Genomic DNA, 27,317 nt, shown 5'->3' with positions numbered 1-27,317 from the left:
TTATTTAAAAGGTGAAGAGTGCACTTCCACACCTGATCACTCACTCGTGTGCAAGAATATGCAATTGCACGGCGCTTGTAACACCCAAGCTCCAAATTTAGCTTGTATTTTAAAGGGAAATCCAGTGCCAGCTATAACACTAACTTTCACATTGTTAGCTAACGGTAGCTATTTACTTTTAAATAATGAGGCCTGCTGTGGGATGTTGGCTGGGATCCTTCACATTGTCACTGTCTCGCAGTGCGTAGTATGCTGCAAAAATGTGCTTTCCCGCCCTCCTCCTAGGAGAGCCATTTGTCCCAAAAAGAAGTGGCTCTTACTTCTTCTAGTGAAACATTTGTCCTTCACGTAGCTAACATTCGTACAGAGGTGCATCCGCTTTTAAATACCAATCTCCTACTTCATTTCGGCTCCTTGATTCACACTATTTTCAATACCTCTTCTACCACAGGCTTGGCCCATTTTTTTAAACTTGTCTGCTCCGGCCTTGTGACCTCATTCAAACTATATTTGGTGTGATACCAGCATTTTTTCATTCTATTTTTTCCAGCATCTTTGCCGGCTTCCCTCTGATTCTCACCTTGGCTGCCGGTGTGCTGCTGTTGATTTGCTTGCTCCGGAATGGCTGCACTGTCTGTATCAAGAGACAGCCGACCCTGGCTGACCCTGCTCCGTAATCGTATGCTCGAATACTATGGAGTACTGCCATTGGCTACATTGAGCGTGGCATATGGATAATCTTTCCGCCTTTCATACTTCACTTGCATCCAACCTGTCTTCCATTGTCTGAATTGCCAATTCGAATGGGCGTTAGAACTTTGCATCTCCAATACGGTGTCTCCTGCCCTGGATTATGATCAGCTGATGAGTCCCTTAGTAGTTTGAGTTGGCCTTTTCTGGTGTCTGGATTATGGCCTGCGCGGCTGCGCACAGAGTTTTGGGAAATTGGGACATATGTGCGGCTGCACATGACTTCCTGGAGCGGAGCTTTTTCGAAGAGCATGCAAGTTTCCCTCTGATGGTGCTAGAGGCTCCTGTTACTGAAGAACATGTATGTTTGTTAACTTAATTAAATTGGATGGTGGACCTCTTTGCTGATAATAATGACGACTTCCTCGTGGAAGCCGTTGCAACGTACTGCACATATACGCTGATGGATTAACTTGGCAGCGATCCTATTGACAATTGCATATGTCATTGAAGTTTATTTTTTCTTCTTCCCTTTCTTTTCTCTTTGGCTGGCTGACGCCCCCATTTTGAATTTATTTGGCTTCAATTTCGCTTTTTAAAGAAATGTTTTCCTTCTTCCGTTCCCACTCCTCTATTCTGTTGCTTAAGAACGGTCTGTTTTTCATATCTCTAGACTTGCACTGTGGCCTCAATGCTATACAGAGTGTTCAAGGTTAAATAACGATGTATGGTGTTGATTCAGGTTGATCGGCCCACACTCTAGACATAGCACACACACAGCTGCAAATCACTGAAACTCGGGTGCTTATAATATTGCATTGCATGCATGAGAGACACACTTGGAGGAAACCTTTCCATCTACGAAGAGCTGTGCTGATCTGGGATGTGATTCACTTCACCTGATTTTGAAGGTATGGGGTTCCCCGTTTTAACCTAGAGATCTTATATTATTATAATAGCTAGCTGCTAGCACGGGGAGGGTGGTACACAAGGCGCTATAGACCTGGTTCCACTATCATTGTAATATGATTTCTCCTTTTGTATTTTATGGAACTGTAACAATGCTGATTGTATTGATTTTATGCATCTTTTTAATTATGGTGGCAAAGATACTGCATCTTAGAGCACGTAGTTAAAATAAACATTTTAATTTATACTGTGTCTCTGATTACTCACGTTGTGGACTTGTATGAGTATAAAAACGAAAGAGTGTTCTTGATTCCCACTATTCCTGAGGGTTCACTAAGTCGCTTGTTCTGGGTTGTCTAATCATTGGTAGCTTTGCTGTCGTACGGAGAACGAATGACTCACTGGTGCTAGTCTGATTGGGGTTTCAGGTCACTGAGGTGGGTTTTTGGTGCACCACAATAAACCAAGGTCCTGGTTTCCTGTGCATGAGCAGAATCCCTGCAACAAACTTGGTGCACACTATACCTCATTTTGGTATAGTATATACAGAACCTGCTTGCTACATTGGTGGATCATAAGTGGTAAATACAACTTCGCATTTGTTGGACTAACTTGGTTACCACTTGATCACACGGCATAGAGAACCAGGTTGAGGAGCTCAACTTTTCCCCTTATCTCCACTTAGAATTGAGGGAGCTACAGTCTCTATGCATACTTAAAAATAGTCATGGGGTCCCATCCTTCCAAACAAAAGCTCCTAGAGTTGTATTGCAGGGTATGCTAAGGACCATCCTTCTGAAAATAGTAAAGACTTCTCAGCCGAAGAAGTAGACGGAGGGGATGAGGATAACTACCACCCCCCCCCCCCTTACCCCCCACTTCATTGGGAGAGAAGGGCCCTGCTGACCCTGACTCAGAGTAAAGCTCTCAGTACCTAGATCCTACACAGAATGATCAGGTGCTGCTGAGGACATCGAGGAAAGCCTCAAGGAGTAGGACAGCCTTTTAGTAAGGTTGACCAAAAGATTGGACCTAGAGACCAGACTCCTGGCTCTAGAGAAAAAACAGAGATGGAAGGAACTGCATTTGCCCCAGAATGTGATTGTGAGGAATCTTATTAAAGAAAACTGACCGTACAAAGTTTTGAACCAGGTGACAAGCATGGAATAGTGATGGTTGGTACATCAGGAGTATTGGGTGCAGAACTATTGCATCAAGCTGGTGGAATGGGAAGGACTATTTGGCTTTTTCAAGAGGATTTAAAGGAGCTACACTAAACTATTCAGTAAAGAAGAAAGAGGCTTTAGCTGTACACAGCACTGTCAGAAAAATGAAAACATTTATTTGGGACAGCAGGTTTGAAATATAAACAGTTCACAAACCTCTAAAGGAAGTGTTTAAGAAAACAGCTTTGACAAAGTCACTAGGGTCTCACCTTTGAGACCTAGTGGCTTTGAGAATGGTTTTAGCCACGCATCACAGTATACCCTCTGGGTTGGCGCTTACGAAGGTTTGTGATCTTTCGGGATTCTTTTTTGGGGAGTTTCCTCCACTTATTGTGAGTGCGGTTGCAGTTCTAACCCCTTTAGGGGTTTGTTTCCTTTGCACTAATAAGCATATCAAGTACAATCTTGTGTGACGTCAGAATCCTCACACACATTGTTCCCAGGCTTGTTGGCCGGGCACAGGTTTTCCCATGCACACGAGGACTTCTTTTGCTTCTGGCCTTCATGCTTGTTAGTCTGTGTGCACTGCTTCTCCATCTGTTACTTCAGTTCTTTACATTGGCCCTTTGGTTGGACCATTTTTGGTGTTGGTCCTCCAATACTATTTTCTTTTACGATGAGGACTAGTAATCTGAATAGGCCTCTGTGAGAAAGTGGCTCTGTATATACTGGACCAGAATAAGGTACAGTGTGTATAGAGTCCACAAACCTTGTTACTTTTGTAATCCAGTACTAGGCTCTTAGGTCCAGCACTGGGGTCTCAACTTAAGACAGGTAAGTAATTATGTTTCAGTATTTTGTATGATTTTTAAAGAATATTTCTAGTTTTCAAAAGTAGACAGAAGAAATTTCATAGAAAAGCAGACAATGGATTCCAATGGAGAAAATTCAAGTTACTAGTAAACACGATAAGGATTACTTTTGCGGTTCAGTACTGGGCTACAAGGTACAGTACTGGCTTCTCTCCTGATCACAGGTGAGTACTTAGGAATTCGGTTGATTTTATATGAACATTTTAAGTTTTCAAAAGTAGACACTTAGAAGATTTTTCGAGTCTACCAGTCTGTTATCCAATGGCACGTAAGTTTGTTACAGGTTTCCAGGTGAGTACTCGGCTGGTGAAGTTAGGGTTCTGGGTATAGACTCAGGGGTCCCCCAGGGTCAAGTAGGTACAGGTGGTTCACCCTCAGTGCCACAGGGGCGGCCGGGTGCAGAGGTAGTTAGGCCCAATGTTATCCAATGAGAGGTAGGTGGCCTCCGGTTGGTGGCTGCTGGCTAGCAGGCCACGCAGCTGTGGGAGCTGGGCTCCTGGTCACTTGCTCAGGGCAAAGGGGGAAGTAGGATAGGACAGAGGTGGCACGGCCAGCGGCACACGGGCGGCTGGGTGCAGTGTGCATTCGAGCCGTCGTTCGATCAATGTTATTCAATAGGAAAGGTAAAAGATGAGCAAGGGCTGCAGGCTCGGAGACGGAGACTCTTTAGGGGCGACCAGCACTTCGAGAGGTAAGTAGGGATCTTGGAGCACAGGTAGGTACCCCAAAGGAAGCCGCAAGGAGTTGCAGGGCGCCGGGTGCAGGTGTGTCTTTGGGTGTCGGAAAAGCTTACCCTCAGCTGGTCGAGATTGGGGGGGCCCCTGGTTCTGAGTCTGTAGGCGTCTTCCGGTTCGTCGAGTAGGGTCTTTGGGCACTGGACTTCGGGTACCAGTCGCCGGGGAGGCTTCCTTGTAGTCTTGGATCACTTGGGCACGGGCCGGGCTCGGCGGGTGCAGAGCGGGCTGGTCTGGAGCTTCCTGGCAGGCACCAGGGGGATTGTTGCAGCAGAGCCTCTGCTGATGGGAGTCCCAATCTTCAAGAGGGTTAAGGCAGGCAGGTCCTCTGGGTGTCCCAAGGTTGCTGTCCGCTGGAGTCGCCGGGGTCTAGGTAGGAGCAGGTTCCAGGATCGACAGGCCGTTAGGGCTGGGGCCAAGTCAGTTGTTGTCGTCCTTGTTAGCAGCTGCATGGCGGGTCTTCTTCCTCTTGATCTTCTTTCTTCTTTTATAATCAGGATCTGAGGAAGGAAGGTTCAGGGAGCCCCTAAATACTGAATTTAGGAGAGTTACAGGTAGGGCAAGGGCAAGGACCACTAGGTCCCTGTTCTAGAGTGGGTACACCCCCTAGCCTGCTCCTCTCCTGTGGGAGGGGAGCAGGAGCCTAGCTGTGATTGGGCAGGGCTCCCCATCTTTAAGATGGCCGGAGCCCGGTGTCGTGCTTCACCTAGTCTTCCCCCACCTGAGGGGTGGGGTTGGCACAGGCTGGCACACCCCCCTTCCTGACGTAGTTTTTCTCGCCAGAGTGGGGGTTAGGGCTGGTGGGGGCCAGTTGCTGGGTACAGCAAATGGTCTGGAGAAGCTCACAGAGGTGGCATGCCTTTGAAGCTTCCCCCTGCCCATCCTGGGGGAGGAGACCTAGCACCTCGCCCAGGATGTGCATTGTAGCAGGACCGGGAGAGGGGGGGCTCTCCACCCAGGGGTCCAGCAACATGTCTGCTGTTTGGCAGCCTCTGCAGCCACTCAGCCCAGACGTGGATTGTAGGTTAGGTTTTCAGGGGGCATCTCTAAGATGCCCTCTGGTGCATTTTACATTAAATCTCACACTGGCATCAGTGCGGGTTTAATGTGCTGAGAAGTTTGGTACCGAACTTGTCAGTCTTCAGTGTAGCCATTATGGTGCTGTGGAGTTAATAATGACAACCTCCCAGCACCATATACTCTTAATGGCATCACTGCACTTACAGTGCCCAGGAATGGCCCTGGGTACTGTAGGGGCACAGGGCTCATGCACCTGCAGGGCTTTTGCACCTGTGCCCACACCTCTGACATATGGCACCCATCTAGAGGGGTGACTGAAGTATGCCAGGGCAGTAGGTTTTGTGGGCATGGCACACAGGGATGTGTGCCATGTTGACTCTCTGTTTAATTCTGTACTTAGACACTCAACCTGCAAAGGCAGTGTGTGGGTGTCAGGGTACAGGGCCCCTGAGGGTGGCACATAAGTGCTGCAGTCCTCAGGGGTCTTCTCTGGTCACCATGACCTGGGTACCTAGGCTGCCATTCACTAGGGGCTGACAGGTGGTCAGAGATGCCAATTGGGATTTTAGTTTCAACACAGTTTTAGGGAAGGAACTCAGGCCCTGGGTACCTGGTTGGCAGGAACCCAGGGCACACTCAGTCAAAGCACATCAGCAGTTCGGAAAATAGTGTGGGCATACCAATGCAAGAAAGATGGCACTTTCTCACAGCCTCCCTTGTGTTGGCCCTGTTCAACTCGACACTTTTTCCAGTCCTCCATTATGGAGATATATATATATATATATATATATATATATATATATATATATATATATATATATATATATATATATATTCAACTCGACACTTTTTCCAGTCCTCCATTATGGATATATATATATATATATATATATATATATATATATATATATATATATATATATCCATAAATCCATAATGGAGGACTGGAAAAAGTGTCGAGTTGACACTATATATATATATATATATATATATATATATATATCCATAATGGAGGACTGGAAAAAGTGTCGAGTTGAACAGGGCCAACACAAGGGAGGCTGTGAGAAAGTGCCATTTTAGGTCTCAATGTACCTCCAGCAAATACAATATTGTCCAAACAACAATTATGTTGTCCTGAAGTTTATAATAAATTAGATTTATAAAATGAGTATTCCAAACTTCAATAAAACAGTTCTGGGGTCACTTTTGGTATTTAAACTGCAATGTCTTTTTAATCAGCAAATTCTTTTAGTGTACTCACAATATTTTGAGTATTCAACAATGAATTGTATACCAACATAGGTAGAAAATTTCAGCAACATCGACGGTTTTAAAACTATTCAGTATTGACATTTTTTTAATACCTAACACATTTGTTTATAAAATGTATTTATAATAATTGTTTTTTATCAAGATATTTGCAACATCATATGTAAACAGTATTTTGTTTTGAAATGTAAACAGTCGCCCAGACAATAGTATTTTTACTATGTCCACTTACCTTGCGGTAGATTTGCACTTGTCACTTTAAGAAAAAAATGTTTTAAAAAATGGTTTAAAAGCTGGCCAACAACTGTGAAACGCATCATGTGAGCAAGGGCCCACAGGCCCGAAACGCGTCATGGCTGTCGTTTGTTGAGCTGCCAATAAACTACTCACTTCCCGAAACTGTGGGCCGAGCTCCTGTTTTTCGCCGCCAACTGGAACACCCAAATTGTTATGTCCATTTCTTACACCCCTAATTTATGTGGCAATACCATAACAACAAAATGAGACCTGTAATTTTCACTGTCTTATCATACTCTGAGCGACATATGACCATCAATCTATGTATATATAGTATGATGATATGAGGCTTGTCACTTTCCCCTGACAGATGTGCTTCAACCGTCTGCGAGCTCTTCAAAGCCCCTGCTGCTGTTTATTGAGGTCCCCACCGGCATCCTTTTGGGCACTTGGTCCAGGCCCAACAGGGTCTCCCGTGGACAGGATGATTGCCCGACACCACCACCCGGTTCCAGGCGACCCCACTTTCCTTTCCCGACACCCCACCCCGGAGTGCTTGGGAGTCCAAGCCTCCACTTCCAAATGCGCCTTCCCTACCGTTTCATCTTAAGGGAGTCCAAGAAGCTGGACCACCTTGGTAAGAACATTTTCTCTTCCGACAGCTTAGGGTTCTGGGGGCCAGCGGGTAGGTCAGTCCACCAACCCTCCCCCCCTCCCTCTGCAGCAGCCTCCAAACCCTCCTAGTCCGACCTTTCAGGCCCATCATACGCCAGTGGGTGGCAGGATCTGCCTTCACCTCCCCCACTGGCGCACCATCACGTCGGACAGATGGGTTTTGCAAATAGTCCGAAGGAGCTACTCTACTCCTTCGAGACTACCCCTCCAGCCATGCCACCGAGATACCACGGCATGTCGGAGGGTCATTTGGCCCTGCTCCAGCAGGAAGTTATGGCTCTCTTGACCAAGGGTGCCATTGAGCGCGTTCCTTTCCAAGAAGCAGGTTGTGGTTGTTACTCCCACTACTTTCTGGTTCCCAAGAAGGACCAGGCCTGCATCCTGTCTTGGACCTCAGGGACATCAATCGCTTCCTCCAGAAGGAGAAGTTGAAGATGTTGATGCTTGCTCAGGTCTTGTCTGCCCTCGACCCGGAAGACTGGATGGTAGCGTTGGACTTGCAGGATGCTTATTTTCACATCCCCATCCTGCCGGCCCACCAGCATTACCTATGGTTCACGTTAGGCCACAAGCATTTTCAATTTACTGTGCTTCCCTTTTGGCCTTCCAGCGGTTTCAGTCTTCCCCTATCTCGACGACTGGCTGTTGAAGGCGGGCTCGCTCCAGGCAGTCGTCTCTCACCTCTAGACTATGGCCGACCTCCTGCATTCGCTGGGGTTCTCCATCAATGTGCCGAAGTCGCACCTGATTTCCTCTCAGAAGCTCCTCTTCATCGGAGCGGTTCTGGACACAAGGTGGTTTCGGGTGTATCCTCCCGAACAGCGAGTCTGTGATATTCGGGGTATGATTCTGGTCTTTCAGCCTCTATCCTGTGTTTCCGTCAGAATGACTCTGAGGCTGCTGGGCCTCATGGCCTCCTGCATTCTGCTGGTGGATCATGCCAGGTGGCATATGCAGATTCTGCAGTCAGACCTGAAAATCCAGTGGGAGCAGCATCAGGAGAATCTGTCCGATTGCGTCCAGATCTCAGAGGGCGCTGCACGACAACTGCAGTGGTGGCTCACGAACCAGGATTGGGTCAATGGCAGATCCCTCTCCCTTCCCCAACCATACCACACTGTGGTGACGGACTAATCCCTTCTGGGATGGGGCAGCCACATGGGAGAGGCGGAGATCTGAGGCCTATGGTCTCCAGCGGAGTCCGGGCTTCACATCAACCTTCTGGAGTTCCGTGCGACTCGTCATGCACTGAAGGCATTCCTTCCAAATGTCCGGGGAAGAGTAGTGCAGGTGTTCACGAACAACACCGCCACCATCCGGTACTGCAACAAACAGGGCAGGGTGGGGTCGTGGACCCTCTGTCAGGAGGCCCTTCGCCTCTGGACATGGCTGGAACATCAGGGCATATCCCTGGTTGTTCAACACATGGTAGGGTCCCTGAACGTCTGTCATTGACCTTAAGCACACCCTTTTACTTATTGGCAGAATCCATTTTATGCATGATTATTTCCCCAAAATTTGGCTTGCAATCCCTCTTAAGTAGCTCCGTCCCGAGTGTACACTGGTAAATACATCAAAATGTGAAGCGCAGTTTGCGAGTCACCGAAGGGCTGCACAGCCTTATACACTTTTGTGATCCAAATACTACAGTTAAACCATTCTGTTTCAAAAGTTAAATCCAATTTATTGCAAATCCTTTCTCAATGCTTATCCGTCACGTCAAAGGTTCCATTATTTCATGCATTTTTATTACTCAAGAATTCCTAATCCGGGCCTATTTACAAGCATGTTGAGACACTCAATCACATTTAAATTCACCCAGTGCATTTCGGTCTGCCTTCTCAACACCAGGGCGGACGAACTCAGCCGTAGGTGCATGATGGATCACGAATGGCGTCTTCACTCAGAGGTGATGCAAGGTCTCTTTCGACAGTTGGGAGAGCCTTGGTCAGATCTATTCGCCACCAAAGAGAAGGCGGCACTCGCTCAACGACACTTTTCATCTCAAGTGGAGTTGCGGTCTGTTGTGCGCCTTTCAGCCTATACCACTTCTAACCAGAGTGCTGAAGATCAGGCGCAACCGGCCCGAGTCATTCTTGCGGCTCTGGATTGGGCACGAAGAGTTTGGTATCCCGAGCTGCTCAACATCGCTATCGATCCTGCGATCAGACTGCCTCTTCGGGAGGATCTTCTGTCGCAGCAGCAGGGGACGGCCCTCCACCCGAACCGGTCCGGTCTCCACCTCTTTGCGTGGAGATTGACTGGCGGCAGTTGATGTCTTTCGACCTACCTCCCAAGTCTGTGACATAATCTTGGCTGCCAGGCATCCCTCCCCTATGACGGTATACGCCAGCCGGTGGAACAAGTTTGTGGCATGGTGCACATCAAAGGCTGTGGATCCCATTTCTGCCCCTCTTTCTGAAGTTCTCTTGTTCCTTCTTTCTTTAGCCCAGCAGGGATCTGCTCTTGGCACTATCAAGGGCTATCTTTCTGTCATCTCTACCTTCCTTCGGTTGCCAGATCACCCTTCTCTTTTCAAGTCTCCTGTAGTTAACCGTTTCTCTAAAGGCTTAACGCATCTCTTTCCTCCAATCCCCTTCGTAATGCCTCAGTGGGACTTGAACCTTGTTCCTACCCATTTATTGTGCGCTCCCTTTGAGCCGCTTCATAACTGTCCTTTAAGACTCCTGTCTCTTAAGACTGCTTTCCTAGTAGCCATCACTTCTACTAAACGGTTGAGTGAGTCCCAGGACCTTTCTTCCAAACCTCCTTTCCTGTCTATCCATGCAGACAAGGTGGTTCTTGGGACCCATCCATCCTTCCTTCCCAAGGTGGTCACTGCCTTTCACATCGGGCAGGCCATTACCTTGCCCACTTTCTTTCCGCATCCTTCGAAGGAGGAAAAGAGGCTCCACCATCTGGACCCAAAACGTGCGCTCTCTTTCTATCTGGATCGCACAAAACAGTTCCAGGTGGATGACCAACTCTTTGTTAGCTATGTGGGCACCAAGAAAGGTTGGGCCATACACAAATGCACCATTTCTCAATGGGTCGTCTTGTGTATTAAGGCATGCTATTCTCTGGCTAAAAAGGAACCTCCAGTCGGGCTACGCGCCCATTGCACCAGGGCGACAGCAGCCACTACTGCCTTGGGAAATCCTCTAAATGACATTTGTCAGGCGGCCACTTGGGCATCACTGCACATGTTTATGAAACACTACTGCCTAGACAGGCAAGTCCGGAGAGACGGCTTCTTTGACCGTTCTGTTCTCCAGGACTTTCTGGTGTGCTCTTGGTTCGCAGACCCACCACCGGGGTTGGTATTGCTGGGGTATCTATTCTAAGGTAAGGAATCTATAACTTAGGTGTTTCTTTCAGATGAAGAAGTTACTTACCTTCAGTAACAATATATCTGTAAGAAACATTAGTTAGTTATAGATTCCTTACCGCCCCAACCTGCCTCCCCGTTCTGCAAACTGATTTCTAGGGTTAAGGACATCCTTTCAGGGCCCTAGTTTTTTGCACCAGTGGTCAGTGTCTTGCATGGCTCTGTCTTTCTGGCGCGGAAAGTAGTGTACAGAACTGACGTCAGCGTGTGAAGGCAGTGTCTAAGGAGCTGCTGCGACGTCATCCCAACGACCACGATGCCAACGACGGACACGGAGCTGACCGACGCCACCTTCTGACCCGCAGAGGTACTGCTGCCGAAAAAACTTTCTGTATCCAGTCTGACGCCTCGGTGTAATTCTAAGGTAAGGAATCTATAACGAACCAATGTTTCTTACAGATATATTGTTACCAAAGGTAAGTAACTTGTTCTTTAGGGGGAAATCCCTGAACTAAGAAGACCGGTTCCACCAACCTAAGAAGAACGAAAGAAGACGCCCAGCAGAAGAGACTGCAGAGAATTACTGACTCTGCCCAGCCCTACCGGCCTGACTGCAGTATCCAGAGATCCTGCTCCAAATGCTGCCTTGTCATGCAGTCAGAACCCCTGGGAGGACTTACTGCTCTCAACAACAACAGCAGCTCTGCTCAAAAGAAACTCCCAAACAGACTCTGAGCCTGTTGAGGATAAAGAAACCCGACGCCTGGAACCACCACTGCACCCGTCGCCTATGGCCAGAGTTCGAGTGGCCCACCAGCCCCACCGTGGTCCCCCAGTGCTCCAGAGTCAAAGTCCACCGTGGGTTGACCGCTCCAGGACTCACCGATGTTGTCTGCAGCCTCTGCATTGAGACCACCCCTACTGCAAGTGGCCCAAAGGTGAAATTCAACCTCAAAGGACATCCCTGCATCCAGTCACCATGCTCCCTGGAGAAGAGAACCCGAGGTGAACCTACGTACCGGAGTCCTCCAACTTATTTGTCCAGGTGTTGGTTCCTCCTGGAAGGACTTCCTGGACCAAGACTGCTGCCAAAATCCCAAACCTCCAACTCCCATTGAAAACAGGGCACTCAACCCCAAAACAGCACCCTGCACCCAGCTGCCCCTGTGCCACTGCAGGTGCACCTTGTTTGATAACTCGGATCCCCTTTTGCCCTAAGTCTAACACCAGGAGCTTTGCTCCCCAACCTTGTGGCTCGCTCGTGAGCAGCCGCCAACCGGAGGCTCCCCATCCCCCATTGGATAACATTGGGCCTCAGCACTCTTCACCTGGCCACCCTAGTGCCGCTGAGGGTGGTTTGAGAGTGCATCCTTAACCCTGGGGGACCCTAGTTCTAACCCCTGAACACCAACTCCCACAAACGTCTATGTTCGAGGCATGTGGGCTGCTGAATTCATATCTGTGCATAGATCGCCGCATAATGTTGGGTCCGGATGATTGCACATTGTTGTCCTGGAAGAGTCTTCGAAGTATCACGAGATAGGTGGCTCCTCCCCTGGACTACAGTGCGCATGGGCATCGACTCCATCCTCAGATTGTTTTTTTCCGCCATTGGGTTCGGATGTGTTCGGTTCCCTCCTGTCGGAATCGATTGTTATTAACTTCACTTTGCTTAAGACCAAAAGGTCTTTAGGACTCGCGTCGGTATTGTCTTTCGTTCGGGTTTGTATCTTCTCGGCTCCGAACCGACGTTGCTCTTCCGCGTGCTTTCGGCACGGAGGGGCCTACTCTACGCTCCATACTCTTCATCCATCATGGACCGTAGTCCATTCAAACGATGCCCGGTGTGTGCCTCAAAGTACCCACATATCAACGTACACCCGGTGTGTAACAAGTGCTTGTCACCGGACCACGACGAGGCCAAGTGTATGGCCTGTTCCAGGTTCCGGTCCAAAAAAACTCTCAAGCTTCATCGAGCTGCGCGCCTGGAGGCCCAGCATTCAGCCCCACCACCTACAGACATCTTCGATGCAGGGGATGTCGTGGACGACGATATCCAAGACATCACGGAATCTAACCCCGCGTCGGAGGTCGAGGCCGAATACGACACTGAGGACGAGGATTTCGATGAAGTCGTCGAGGAGGTAGGGGACGACGACAGGGCCCTTGGCACCGTAGAGGATAGCTCAGACCAGGAGCTTCCTCAGACTGACTCCGGGGCCATCCAAACTCATGAGGCCCAGGTCGAGGGATCGCCTTCGGGCCTTACCCGAGACCTTGATGTACGTTCCACGGCTCCGCCTTCCGGCCCGGCCACAGACATTTATACAGAATCACTCCCGGTGCCTCCAAAACCAAAAGTGCAACCGACGGTCTCGGCGCCAGTGAAAACGAAACCGAACGTGCAAGTCGCACAGGTCGCGTCGAAGACTTCGGAGGCCTCGGCGCCGAAGAAATCGAAGATGGCCGTCGAGCCGAAGAGCCATATCAAAATGGCCGACCCCAAGGCTACTGCTTCGAAGCCTAAGGTTAAGGGGTCCGACGCAGCCGCATCGGCGCCGAAGACGGTCGACGCCGGCAAGGTTCGACTCGAAGGCAAGAAAACGGTCGACGACCCCAAAAGGTCCACTCTCGAACCGAAGAAGAGGCAGGACGACCCGAAGTCCCTCTGCGCCTTGCCAGGTGCGTCGACCCCGAAGGGTGCATCATCGGTCTCCGCTCCAAAGCCAGCCGCTAAAGACTCTGTTGAACCGGCGCGTCCATCCGCCTTGTTCACTAAGAAGGTTACGGAGTCCCTGCAACGAATCAGGGAAGGGACCGCTGCAGTCGAGCCAAAGGACCCTGTGCCGCCCAAGCTTCAAGATAAACCGGCAAAGGCACCAACGCCGATTCTTTTCACCTTGCCGCCGAAGTCGGCGCTGAAGGCTTTCGCACCTAAACCAAAGGCCGCGGTGCCGGAGAAGGTGTCTTCGACGCCGAAGCAATCTTTAGTGGTCCCCGGCCCACGGCAGCCACCGCTTGCGAATGAGGAGCGTCAGGAACATTTTATCGACGCCAACACGGGCAGACTTTCCCTCCTAAAGAGGAAAATCAGCCCTGAACCAATTTTGGAGTCTTACAAGATTCCACTCAAGAGGAAGATGGACTCAGCTGGTGCTCCTACCTTGATTGAGCCCATTTCGCCACAGGCTCACGAACTCTCGCCCACTCATTCCAATGTCGAGGCAGGTGAAAGCGACGACGAGGATGAGTACAGCTATCCCATCTACACTGACCCTGAGGATGTGACTGAACCATGGACTGCTGGTGGCGATCCTGGGGACCCGCATTCTGGACAGGAGCCTCAGCTTTTCTCAGCCAAAACTTCCCCCACTGAGGACTCTGCGGCCTTCAATGCCCTCATTGAAAGGGCAGCAGCCAATCACAGCATCCAGCTCCATGCTGACCCAGTGGACGTCGACTTCCTTTTCGACATCTTTTCAGTCTCTGAAAAAACTGTAAAGACTCTGCCAATGCTTAAAGGTGTTTTGAAGCACGCAGCTGAGGTGTTCAAAGAGCCCACCCGGGCGAGGGTCATCAACCCAAGAATCGACAAAAAGTACAGGGCGGCGCCCACTGATCCAACTTACATCAAGGGACAGTTGCCTCTGGATTCCCTGGTTGTCTCCAATGCCCGCAAGAGAGCCAACTCACAGACTACGGGTGATGCTCCTCCCCCAGACAAGGAATCAAAAGTCTTTGAGGCTTCAGGGAAGAGGGTGGCAGCGCAGGCAGCCAACATGTGGCGTATATCCAACACGCAGGCACTACTGGCACGTTATGACAGGGCACACTATGATACTCTAGAAACCCTTCTACAGCATTTGCCAGATCAGTATAAGGAAGCAGCAGAAATGTTGATACAGGAGGGGAAGCTTATCTCCAATGCTTCCATAAAGTGCGCCCTAGACGTGGCTGACACCGCCGCACGCGCTATTAACACTAGCGTTCTGCTTCGTAGACCTGCATGGCTAAGGATATCTGGGTTCAAGCCGGACATTCAAACTACCATCTTGAACCAAACGGTCAACCCAGATCACCTGTTCGGCCCTGAGGTTGATACCACCCTTGAAAAAATGAAGACAGACACCAACACCGCAAAATCAATGGGTGCCTTGCAATCCCAGCAGTTTCGGAGTGGGTCCTTTCGTCGCTCCAATACTAGGGGCACCTCAAGGGGTCAACTCTCGCAGTCAGCGTAGTTCTACAAGAGCAACACCCAAACTTCTTATTCCAACAAGGGTCAAGGTGGTTACCGTGGCAACAACACCAAGGGCAGAGGACGTGGCAACAACAGCTCCAGGTCCTCCACCGCCAACAAACAGTGAAGCCTTGTCGCTGCCCCCCGACCACGCAACACCGGTCGGGGGGAGACTCCAGCAGTTCCTGCCCGTGTGGAAGTCCATCACCACGGACAGGTGGGTCAGGTCACTTGTCCAATACGGTTATTGTCTGGAGCTCACATCCACTCCACCCAAACATACCCCCAAAGCACCGTCCTATGTCCGGCGAGCACTTGCACTTATTGCAGCAGGAAGTCGCAGTCATGCTGCAAAAAGGTGCAATAGAGCTCGTCCCCTTGCAAGAAAGGGGTAGGGGAGTTTACTCCCTGTACTTTCTTATTCCAAAGAAGGACGGATCCCTCAGACCCATCCTGGATCTCAGGCCCCTCAACTTTTACATCCTATCAGAGCATTTCCACATGCTCACACTGCAGCAGGTTCTCCCACTGCTTCAACAGGGGGACTTCCTGGCAACTCTGGACCTGAAGGATGCCTACTTCCACATTCCACTACATCCTTCACACAGAAAATACCTCAGGTTCACCATACAAAACCAGCACTACCAGTTCAAGGTTTTGCCTTTTGGGGTCACCACGGCACCCAGGGTTTTCACAAAGTGCCTGGCGACGGTGGCGGCACATCTCAGACGTCAAAACATTCACGTCTACCCCTACCTGGACGACTGGCTCGTTCAGGCAAAGTCGGCCCAGCAGTGTGCCGACCACGTGTCCCACACCATTCACCTTCTGCACGACCTGGGTTTCTCACTGAATTATCCAAAGTCCCATCTCCAGCCCGCCCTCATACGGCAGTATCTGGGTGCGACTATAAATACTCTGGCGGCCACAGCACAGCCCAATTCAGTGAGAGTCGACAACATTCAGTCGCTGATCCAAAGATTCAGACCTCAACACTCGCTTTCAGCAAGAGTGTTCATGCAGTTGATAGGCATGATGGCCTCCTGCATCTCCATTGTCCCGCACGCGAGACTACATATGCGTCCGCTTCAGGAGTGCTTAGCACGTCAGTGGACTCAGGCTCACAACCAGTTGAAAGACCTAGTGTTGGTGAGCCGTCGGGCGTACAACTCTCTGCATTGGTGGAATCCACGAAACCTTTGCAAGGGCCGACTGTTTCAGGAGCCTGTGCCACAGATTATCCTGACAACGGACGCTTCTCTCCAGGGATGGGGAGCGCATGTACTCCAATACACTGTGCAGGGACTATGGACGCAGCAGCAGGGGAAGATGCACATCAATGTTCTGGAACTGATGGCAATCTTCATGGCACTAAAGGCCTTCAAAGTACATCTATGCAACAAGGTCATGTTGATCCGGACGGACAACATGACGGCAATGTACTACATTCAGAAGCAGGGAGGCACACACTCTCCGCAGCTGTCTCATCTGGCGCAGAGCATGTGGAAGTGGGCCATTCAGAGGAACATCTTCCTCATGGCGGAGCATCTCCCAGGCAAAGACAATCAGATGGCGGACCTGCTCAGCAGGCACAGCCACCAAATGCACGAGTGGGAAATACATCCATCAGTACTCCAGCCGTACTTCCAAAGGTGGGGTCATCCAGAGATCGACCTGTTCGCCACTCAGGAGAACGCAAAATGCCAAAGCTTCCCCGCCAGATTCCCACACCCACTGTCGCAGGGCAATGCGATATGGATGAACTGGTCAGGCAAATTTGCGTATGCTTTTGCCCCAGCACCACTGATACCGCTGGTGGCACGCAAACTCAGGCAACACTCGATGACTCTCATCCTAGTTGCTCCAACATGGGCTCGTCAGCCATGGTACACCACGTTTCTGGAATTATCCGTGGTACCACATCAGAGGCTACGTCTCACCCCCAGCCTTCTGACGCAGAGCCATGGCGACATTCAGCACCCAGATCCGCAGCAGCTCAACCAGGCGATCTGACTCCTGAAGTCCTAGAGTTTGGCTACCTAAACTTACCTCCCAATTGCATGGATATCATTCGGGAGGCAAGGAAGCCTACTACTAGAGCCTGCTACGCGGCAAAATGGAAGCGGTTTGCCATTTATTGTGTAAACCACAACATTAACCCGCTTGATGCTTCTATTCAAGACATCATCTGTTACCTGTTCCATCTGTACAAGTGTAATCTGGCCTATACTTCCATTCGCATTCATCTGTCTGCAATGGCTGCGTATCTCCAAAATAGACAACACCTTTCGCTATTCAAGGTGCCTGCCATCAAAGCTTTTTTGGAAGGCCTCAAGCGAGTCATTCCGCCACGGACTCCACCAGCTCCTGAGTGGAACCTCAATGTGGTTCTTACCAGACTGATGGGTCCTCCCTTTGAACCACTGCATTCCTGCGAGATTCAGTTCTTGACGTGGAAAGTGGCTTTCCTCGTAGCAATTACATCGCTACGGAGGGTCAGTGAATTGCAAGCCCTCACAATCCAAGAGCCATTTATCCAAATTCATTCCAACAGGGTGGTGCTCCGCACGAACCCTAAGTTCCTGCCCAAGGTTGTGTCTCAGTTCCACATCAACCAAACAATCGAATTACCAGTTTTCTTTCAAAATCCTGAGTCACTGGCGGAGCGGATGCTCCACACCCTTGACGTTAAGCGGGCCCTATTGTATTACATTGATAGGACCAAGGATTTTAGAAAGACTAAACAACTCTTTGTCGCCTTTGCGCCACACCACAAAGGTAACCCTATTTCCAAGTCTGGTATTGCTAGGTGGATTGTTAAATGTATCCAGATCTGCTATGCAAAAGCAAAACGCACTCTTACCATTCCGCCAAGAGCCCACTCCACCAGGAAGTTGGGGGCCTCTATGGCCTTCCTTGGAAACATTCCCTTAGAGGACATATGTAGAGCAGCAACATGGTCTACCACACACACATTTACTAAACATTTCTGTGTTGATGTGCACTCCAAACAGCAGGCAGCTGTAGGGCAGGCTGTTCTCAAAACACTTTTCCAAACTGCTGCAGCTGGCACAGGCGGCCGCCGCTAATGGAGGGACTGCTATGTATTCTATGCACAGATATGAATTCAGCAGCCCACATGCCTCGAACTGAATATGCTACTTACCAGTATGCATCTGTTCTTGGCATGTAGGGCTGCTGACATTCATGTCGCCCGGCGCCTGTAGCAGCTGCAGAATTCACATATACTTCTAGCATGGTCATCATTCACTGAGTTTCACTCCATCTTGGCCACAATGGCTAAAAACAATCTGAGGATGGAGTCGATGCCCATACGCACTGTAGTCCAGGGGAGGAGCCACCTATCTCGTGATACTTCGAAGACTCTTCCAGGACAACAATGTGCAATCATCCGGACGCAACACTAGGCGGCGATCTATGCACAGATATGAATGTCAGCAGCCCTACATGCCAAGAACAGATGCATAGTGGTAAGTAGCATGTTCAGTCCCTTTAAACCGATAACTCAATTTCCTTCCATAGGATTACATTGACTGCTTTTTCCTGAAAATTGTTCCTAGTGTGGAGTTGGGTTTGTATGAAACATTGAAAAATTGCAAATAACTAAAAACTGCTTTACTTGCCTTTTCTCTAGGAAAAGTCCCAGTGTTCTATCTTGGCATATCACACCGAGTAGAAAAAGTAATCCATAAAGTAATCTGACAGTAATTTCCACAGTGTTGAAAGCATTTACAAACATGTAACAGTCATTTTTATTCAGCTTGCTTGTATTGTTCAACCTGCCTTGAAAAGTACCATTTACACTTACCTGTACCAGGTTTGCTTTGTCCTAGAAAATACATATAACTAAATAATATTTTTATACAAATCAAATTGGTCTGAGTTCAGTCTTTGAGTGTGTGACATCATTTGCTGATTGAGTGTGTACAACAAATGCCTAACACTACCCTCTGATAAACCCTTACTGCTCGCCCACACTACCAAAAACAGAGTAAGGTTCTATCTACTTTTACCTTGGCCTACCTTTGGGGTTCCACTGGACTCTGTGCACACTATACATCGTTTTGGTATAGTATATACTGAGCCAGCTTCCTACAGAACTGTTTTCTGCTTTGCTGAGCTGCCTTGCTTCCTGCTGATCTCTGCACTGCTGAGGACAAGGACTGGACTCATCTCACTTGAACCCAGAGTGACTCCTAGGGCTTTCTGGCTTGCCCCCTCAATGATGTCAAAGACTTCCTGCGACAATGCAACAACACCTGTATGTTGCCCTGCCAAGTGGTAGCCATGCAGTCCTGGGCCCTTCAAAGGGGATTTCTGCTGTCCAGACAATTGAAATTGAAGCTGTGACGACAGTGCACCAAATGGAACTGATGCACTGCCGATCTGAGGACATCCCTACATGGTTCAACGACGTTCGGGACCCGACTGTGATAGTCGATAATGCAGTGCCTCTACCATTAGGGATCCAATGCAGATACGGGTCCCCGTCTGCGGTGGCTCGACGACAACACATCTATCCAACTGCAGGAATCGAACAGACTCATTGAGTCTTCGACACCGATGCATTATCCATCAAAGGTACTTTTTCAGTGGACCCTGCCTGGGCCTTGTATCTGGTCTGCCCTCCATTGCTGCCAGCCTGCACTGTGGATTTACCCAAGTCCAGCACGACCCCAAGTAACCCGCAAGCGCTATTTGACTTAAAGCACTACTTTTAGATTTAATCTTTAAAAACTCATAACTCTGGTTCTACTTATTGGATATTTTTTGTTTTGGTCTTGATTTTCTCACAAATCTGCTCTATTTTTTTTAAACGTGTGTGTGTGTCTGTGTGAACATTGCACAAATACTTTACACATTCACTCTTTAGATAAGCCTGACTTCTCTGTGCCCAGCTAACAGAGAGTGACAGAGTTCTCTTTTATTGTGTATCCAGCATACCCTGACTAGTATTGTGGTCCCTACTTGGACAGGGTGCATACCTCTGCCAACTAGAGACCCACTTTCTAATAAATGGGATATCTCAGTCCTTTTTGGGAGGTAATTTAACTATCGTTGCAGAGAACCCTTTCTAGTCATGCTTGCTGGAGACATCAATATGAAATTAAATTAGTCCCAGTCAGATGATGAATGCATAGACCTGTACCAATGATGTGGTGTACCCAGAGCCCACTTAAGAATTTTTCAGTGGAGCATATAGCAGTAGCCCTGGGCTGCCCTGCTGGTCCATTAGGGATTGGTATGCTTCAATAGCAGGAATCTGAATGATTCCCCTGTCCAACAAACATTTTGCAGCATGGCCCATACTGTCTATATTGTCGTATCTATTAAAAATGATGATATGTTTCCAATTTTGAGGTGACTAATGCAGCTAGTAGTGACCATTGCAAACTGTGTTGCAATACTGATACTGCAATGTCCTATATTCTTTGTTTAGGAATATGTTATCTTCACAGAATCCGTACAAAACATTAATGAAGGTTTAAAAGACTTATCTAATGTGCAACCAGATTTGAAAATGGCTTATACTTTTACCCATGAACTCCATTGAAAGGATGCAAGACTTCAATTTGCTGGGACTTTTCTAGTGTAAACGTGGTGGGGGTGCTAAGAAAAAAATGGGTAGAATTGTCTAACCAAAGTTTGTAAACCTTGGTTATGTCCCGAATGTAGAGCACTGATGGCAGACCTCAAGGCTGCAGAACATACACTTAAGAAGGATCCCCATCCAGAATAAGTAGCAGAGGTTTGCCTTCTGATGACCAAATGTGGAAGGTTGCATAAGGATACAAAATATTTTTCTCAAGAACAAGTGTGATGATCCGAATGAGGTAATTGACTCTGGAAACACTGAAGAATTCTGGAGATCGATGAATTGAGGGCATAAAGGCAATTCCAATCCATCAGGTCTGGAATGTGTGGTGCCAGGGACCTCTTTGGTTGATTATCTCTTAGCTCTATTTTGGAGGTGGGGGTAATCCCAGTATTGAGGAGGCTCTCCCCTAGAGGAATGTGTATTTGGCAGATATCTTCTTGCTCATGTGTAATCTAAGCATATTTTTTAGGCCATTTTGGCAATGGAAATAACATGACCTGCCACAGGTCCTGAAAATGTACCCACTATGCTCTTTAGAAAGAAGGCTTAATCATGGCCGTCTTATGCACTCTTAGACACCATTTAAAAAGCCTTTGCAAAATGGATCTTAAGAATGCTCTTAGTCTGTGCAGAGGAAATTGAGATTATTCCATTGAAAGAGTGTTTTGCATGAACAATTCTACATTTGATCACTTTTTTACACTATGGTTTCAGCTCAAAGTGTCATTCATTCATTGGTGTAGCTGTGTTGCTGCTTCGTCCACTTGTTAGCAGATTCCGTCCAAGTTAGCAGAGTAATGTTGTGTGAAAGACTCAAATCTTGAGATATTTCACCTCTGTTGTTATCTGTATTGATTTAATTGCAAAATGAAAATTGGGCTCAGTTGATGAGGAAGGCAGTCCTTTTGAGCGCATTCCTACTAAAAATGGCTTTAAGCATTTAAGCATAGCTGTGTAGTTGCTCCAACTTCTTTGAGTTTTGAAGCGCAATTTGGGCAGTTTTGGGGGGATTATTGCAAACAGAATAAGTTAACTGTCATTGTGGAGCAAAGCTAAGATCATGACTTTTGCCTATAATGTTCAGACATTTTTATGGAGAGCGTGTACTTGGAAAAGCTTTTCCAGATCAGAGGACCATGGGGTAAGAAGGAGCCACTGGGCCTAACCATAGGGGGTTTAAGGCTTTTTAATCCTTTTTTTTTTTTTTTTTTTTTTTTAGAATGCAAGAGGTTTTTCATTTTTAAATACGAAGGTTTATGAGTAAAGGCTTTTTACTCCTGATGTCCTCTAGCCCAGCGTACGGAGTCCTGAGTACCTGAACCATTTACTACCATTTTAGCATTTCACTATTTGATAGAGACTTCTAACTGCAGATTTCTTACCTTTGAATTTCCCTTGCATCAGGCTGGATCTGCAAACTTTTGCTGAGCAATATCCCTTGTGCGCTACGTCGGGTGGCTCCATTCGGCTCTGCGTGCCATTGATGGCGTCGGTTATGATGTCCCGGTGCCTACATAAGCGCCACACAGTCGCACGGTTGTCAGTTCTTTTCTTTCCGCGCCAGTCAAGTGCTGATCCGGAAAGAGCTACCCCTCTGCCGCTTTTTGGCAGACTTTTTCTCGACTTTTGTCAACATTTTTGACGACTTAGTGCGAGGGATGTCGGGTCGGAAGTCCGATTTTAAACCATGCAGGACTTGTTCCCACACAATATCGGTTACCGATCCACACTGCGTATGTCTGTGGTGTCTAGAACACAACCACGATTCAAAGTAGTGTTCCAACTGCCAGGCAATGGCTCCGAAGACCTGAGGTAACGGACAATGAAGTTGCTTGCGTCCCAGTAGTAGACACCATTAAGCGAGACTCCGAGGAGGTCACAATCCGTTTGAAGAAGAGGTCGCGGGATCGCTCACAGAGCCCTAAGTCCTCTTCATCCCATTCGAGGTCATCTGGCCACTCTGGGAAGAGGCACAAGAAGAATTAGTAGTCCAAGCGGACTTCGACTTCACCTCAACTAGCGTCTGTCATCAAAAGAGGTAAGGAGATCCGACGCTCTAGGCAGGGTTCTGCAGAGCCGGAGCCAGAGTCGACTTCGCGCCTCCCTCCATTTCCGTGAGCCGGAGCGACTCCAGCTCAAATTTAGGATTTTTACGGGCTATGCTCCATGTATTTAAGCAACTGCATTGGTGAGCCCTCGTGCCACATGGGGTCGAAAGGGGACCCATCGGGTTTGACGTCGTCTGCTTCGGCCACGGTGCCGGTGGGGTCTCAATGGTCCGATCGATGATCCGGTTCGACGCAGGTCGTACCAATGTAACCTCCCCGGCCTCGAACCCAAAGTCGGTGCCATTGGCGTCACCGGCGGTTATCAGTGGAGCTAGCCCCATTCTCATCCCCTACAAGACTAAGCCATAACGGCGTCGTACTACGCCAATTCTGACGCCAACAGAACCCAGGGGTTCTATGTTGTCACCTGAGCACTTTATGGACGTGCTAGGCTCAGAAGGGATATGTGAGGAGTCGGGAGACCATTTAGAGAACCAAGATGTCTCTGAGGAGACAATGGACTGGTATGGGGAATTTGGGGAAGCCAGTGGTCTGGATACTTCCCCAGACTGTGGCATGCACTCTCCACCTACAGTGACTACGGAGGAGGGGTGTCCTATGCTATGGTGGTTTAGAGGGCAGCTGAGGTACTTGGACTGGAGCTGCCCTCCGTGCAGGTCAGTACTAATCTCCTGACCTAAGTGCTTCAACCTGGGGCTTCCACCTCTGAACCCCTTTTGCCCTTTAATGAGGCACTTACGGACGTCCTACTAGGAACTTGGTCCATGCCTAGCACAGGGGCTACTGTGAACAGGACAATTGCACGCCTCCATCACCCAGCACCGGGCGACCCAAAGATCCTCAGCCAACACCCCACCCCAGAAAGTTTGATGGTGCAGGCCTCTACTTCCCAGGGCACATTCCCTTCCGCCCCTCCAGATAGGGATTCCAAGAGACTGGACTCATTTGGGAAGATGTTTTCTTCCTCCAGTCTGGCATTCCGATCGGTGAATACTGCATGCTTATTGGGCCATTTCTCCCACTCTCTTTGGGAGATGGTTGCACAGGTGCTGCCACAAGTCCCAGAGGAGGCTGCGCTCTCCCAGGCTGTCAAGGACGGTGGAGATGCAGCAAAATTCACCATATGGTGTGGTTTGGATACGACCAATTCGCTGGGCAGGTCTATTTCAACGACAGTGGCCTTGAGGCCTTCGCACAACTGGCTTCTCAGGGATGTCCAAGCCAATTTGATGGACATGCTCTTTGATGGCACCAGCTGTTTTTGGGGATAAGGCAGACTCTGCCCTGGTCAGGTTCAAGGACTCTTGAGCTACGGCCAGATACTTGGGCCTCTCCTCCACTCCTCGTGGCCAGTTTTTCTTTTCATGGAATCGGAAGGGGTTTTCACCCCACAACGTTTCTACTGGACCACAGGCGTTACCTGCGGTTCAAGGTAGGCCACAAGCACTTTCAGTTTACCGTACTCCCCTTCGGCCTTACCAGCGCCCCTCTGGTGTTCACCAAGGTGATGGCGGTGGTTGCAGCTCATCTGCGCAGGTTAGGGGTTTCTGTCTCCTCCTACCTCGACGACTGGCTGTTGAAGGCGTCTTTAAAGGGGATGTAGGTTTGGGACATACACACGCTCCAGACTCAAAGTACACGCAGTAATGACAAAAAATGATTGTCCATCCAAATTCTTGCTTTTGTGAAAAGGAGTATTTTAATGTGATCACACAAAGCATAGAATCGGCACAGTAAATAGTCCCTGCAACTGCTTAAGATCCACGTGCTAGCACTGTCCCAGGCAGAATCCCGAAGTCTCTCCATCTCATCTAGTTGGTTTGGTTATTCCCTATTTTGGACTGGAGGAAACTCCCAGATGTGCGCCATGCTAGTTCCCAGGCAAAGCCTGTCTTGCCGTAAGAGTCACTGCTATCAGCATTTAGGTGTTAAGTTTCTGCAAGTCCCTAGAAAGCTCAATGGCCTGTTACGGTCTTACATGACTTAATGGTAGCCAGCAATCCTGGAAGGGCCCGGGCCATCCTTTGTGATCTCTGGTTTCCCGAAGCTGAGGGCTCATGATCGCTTGCTGTCTTCCTTGGTGATGTGTCGGCCTCCTCAGGCGCCCTCGCGCACTAGTGCTGGTCAGTAAGTGTTTTTCATGGCTTCTAATTCACGACGACCAAGGCAACAGCCCTGATTCACTTTGCCTGTTCCTGGTGACAACTGGGGTTGCTGACCTTGGTGCCTACATGGGCAATGGCTACACAGGGGTCACCAACTTTGGCAAATTCGGGCAGGCAGGCCACATTTCTGCAGTGATTCTGAATGGACTGGATGTCTCACACGTCGCTCACTGGGATTCACCCGCTGGGCCTCGTCCACTCCAGGTGCTATACTACTCCTCCTAGGGTCTGCTGGTCTTGGCTGGCAGGCAGGCAGGCAGAAGGCTGGTGCTCTAGGCAAGTGGTCTTCACTTGTTGGGCGATTGCCCCCACCCAACCGGGAGACTAGCAGGCCTAATTTTCGAACTACTGTGGGAAAATTAATTGCGGGAGGGGGGAGATTGTGTGTATTAAGTAAAACTCTTCAATGTGTGTTTTAAAAATTGGCAAGGATAATATAGAATCCTTCCCATATCAAGTCTGGAGACAGGAAGCTGTGGTTGGAGATTCTTAATTTAAGAGTCCTGTGGCATTTAGCGAAATTCTTTAGCACAAATGTGTCTATTGGAAACTTTCTTTTTGAATTGAAGAAAAGATATTAATTGTTGTGATTTTGATTGTTTGTAGTTTTATGAGTGAAACAGTCATTTTGCACCCTGTATCTATACAGATGCACCTTACCCACCCTCTGTGTTGGTTCATGGAGCACAGTAAATGGTATCATTCAAAAACACATGGTAAACAAAATAAATCTGGCTGTCAGAGCAAGGGCTTGGTAGCTGTAGCTGTCACAAGGAGTCAAGTTTGACACTTATTATTGACACCTACATTTTTAACTTGGACAAAAATAACAATCTATAATAAAACCAAGTTGCTAAACATATTGAGAGTTAATTTTTGTAGAGGAATGCTTTCTGTTGTGCAGAAATTCTCTGGTCTGTTCCGTTACTTGTTAGACGGTTGAATGAAGATGACAGTGCTGTAGAGTACTGAGCAGGAGTCATTTTCATCAGCAAAAAACTAAGGGCCACATGTACAATAAATTTCTTTTGAGTCTCACAATTTGAGACTTTTAGCGACTCGCAGATGTAGACTTGCGATAGGAAATGTACTAATGTGTCTCAGACTCATTTTATGATTCCCAATGGGGTCACAAATGACCTGCCTCATCAATATTCATGAGGCAGGTCGCAATTTGTGACCTATTGGGAATGGGCAATAACACAGTGAAGTTGGCCTGCTGGTGACAGGGGGGGTGTAGGCGGTATGTGTTTAAAATAAAAGAAATCCACGTTCCTTGCCACTGCCTCGCCTCCGAACTTCCGTGGACAACACAGGAACAGTGAGCACAAAGGTTTCTTGACTCCCCTAGCCAATCACTGCTAATAGCAGCGCCATGGTTCAGCGCTCACATGGGGTCTATGAGCCAATACATGTTCTCCACCCAGGCTGTAATACTAGCAGAGAAGTCGCAGCTGGCTGGAGCCCTAATTCATTCATCAGAATGTGTTTCATCAATTGTGGGCTGTTTAATATTGTCTAATACTCTCTTCAGTACATGTTGTCCTATCAAACTAGAGGATCTTAATAAAAATCTTGAACTGTTCCAAAGAATGTCTGCATCAAAAGCTGCAAAAATGCCCTAAAGAACAAGATAAGTTTTCCATTACTGAGGAAGACTTAAAAGCTGCGCGGCCTTGTCAGACAAAATGTAAATGCTGTTAATATTTGCTGCTCTTCGTCACATCCAATATGGCATGTATCTTTTTCCTCTGTCCACATGTGTTTGGAATATGGTTAAAGATATTTGTAGTGGGTGTGGATTTTGTTTCTTTGTGATATGTATGTCAATTAGACATGGAACCTTTATAGTTCCATTTCTAATTGTCCTGTTAGTTTGACCAATATTTCTGGTCTCCAGAGATATTCTTACTGGCCAATACAGTACCTCCAGTTGCCAGAAAAACAGATATATTAGAAATTGAACCTCGAGGGCCCACTAAGAAATGGGGACTAACAAGAGGAAACTGATTTACCTTACACCTGTTTATTATAATGTCCACTTGGATATTTTAAATTCTTTAAACCGTTCATCTATCTTGCGGGAAATTGCCCAGTCATATGGGTTTACCATGTTATTCGTACCCCGATGGGCTTGGTAAGTCGAGTTGCTGGGCTCATCAGGCATTACAAGTAATCCTTCATGAATCCGTGTATGTTTTTGAAGATGTTACAACTCAATTATATCTTACAGCTGATAAATAGATTATGCTTAAAGCTCTCAATTGTCAGTTTTTATTGTGTTTTAATGTAAATTTTTACAGATACATACACACAAAAAAAG

General features: G+C 48.2%; 1 protein-coding gene across 30 annotated transcripts in view; it reads left to right on the top strand.

Moving 5' to 3' along the window:
- Positions 1 to 27,317, top strand: part of PPFIBP1 (PPFIB scaffold protein 1) — a 1,004,279-nt gene that overhangs the window by 816,891 nt on the left and 160,071 nt on the right. The gene's annotated exons all lie outside the window — the stretch shown is intronic.

The sequence above is a fragment of the Lissotriton vulgaris genome, chromosome 1_1 (genome assembly GCF_964263255.1).
Source record: "Lissotriton vulgaris chromosome 1_1, aLisVul1.2, whole genome shotgun sequence".
NCBI lineage: Eukaryota > Metazoa > Chordata > Amphibia > Caudata > Salamandridae > Lissotriton > Lissotriton vulgaris.
The sequence above is the reverse complement of the archived record's forward strand: the minus strand, read 5'-3'. Positions and strand labels throughout refer to the sequence as shown.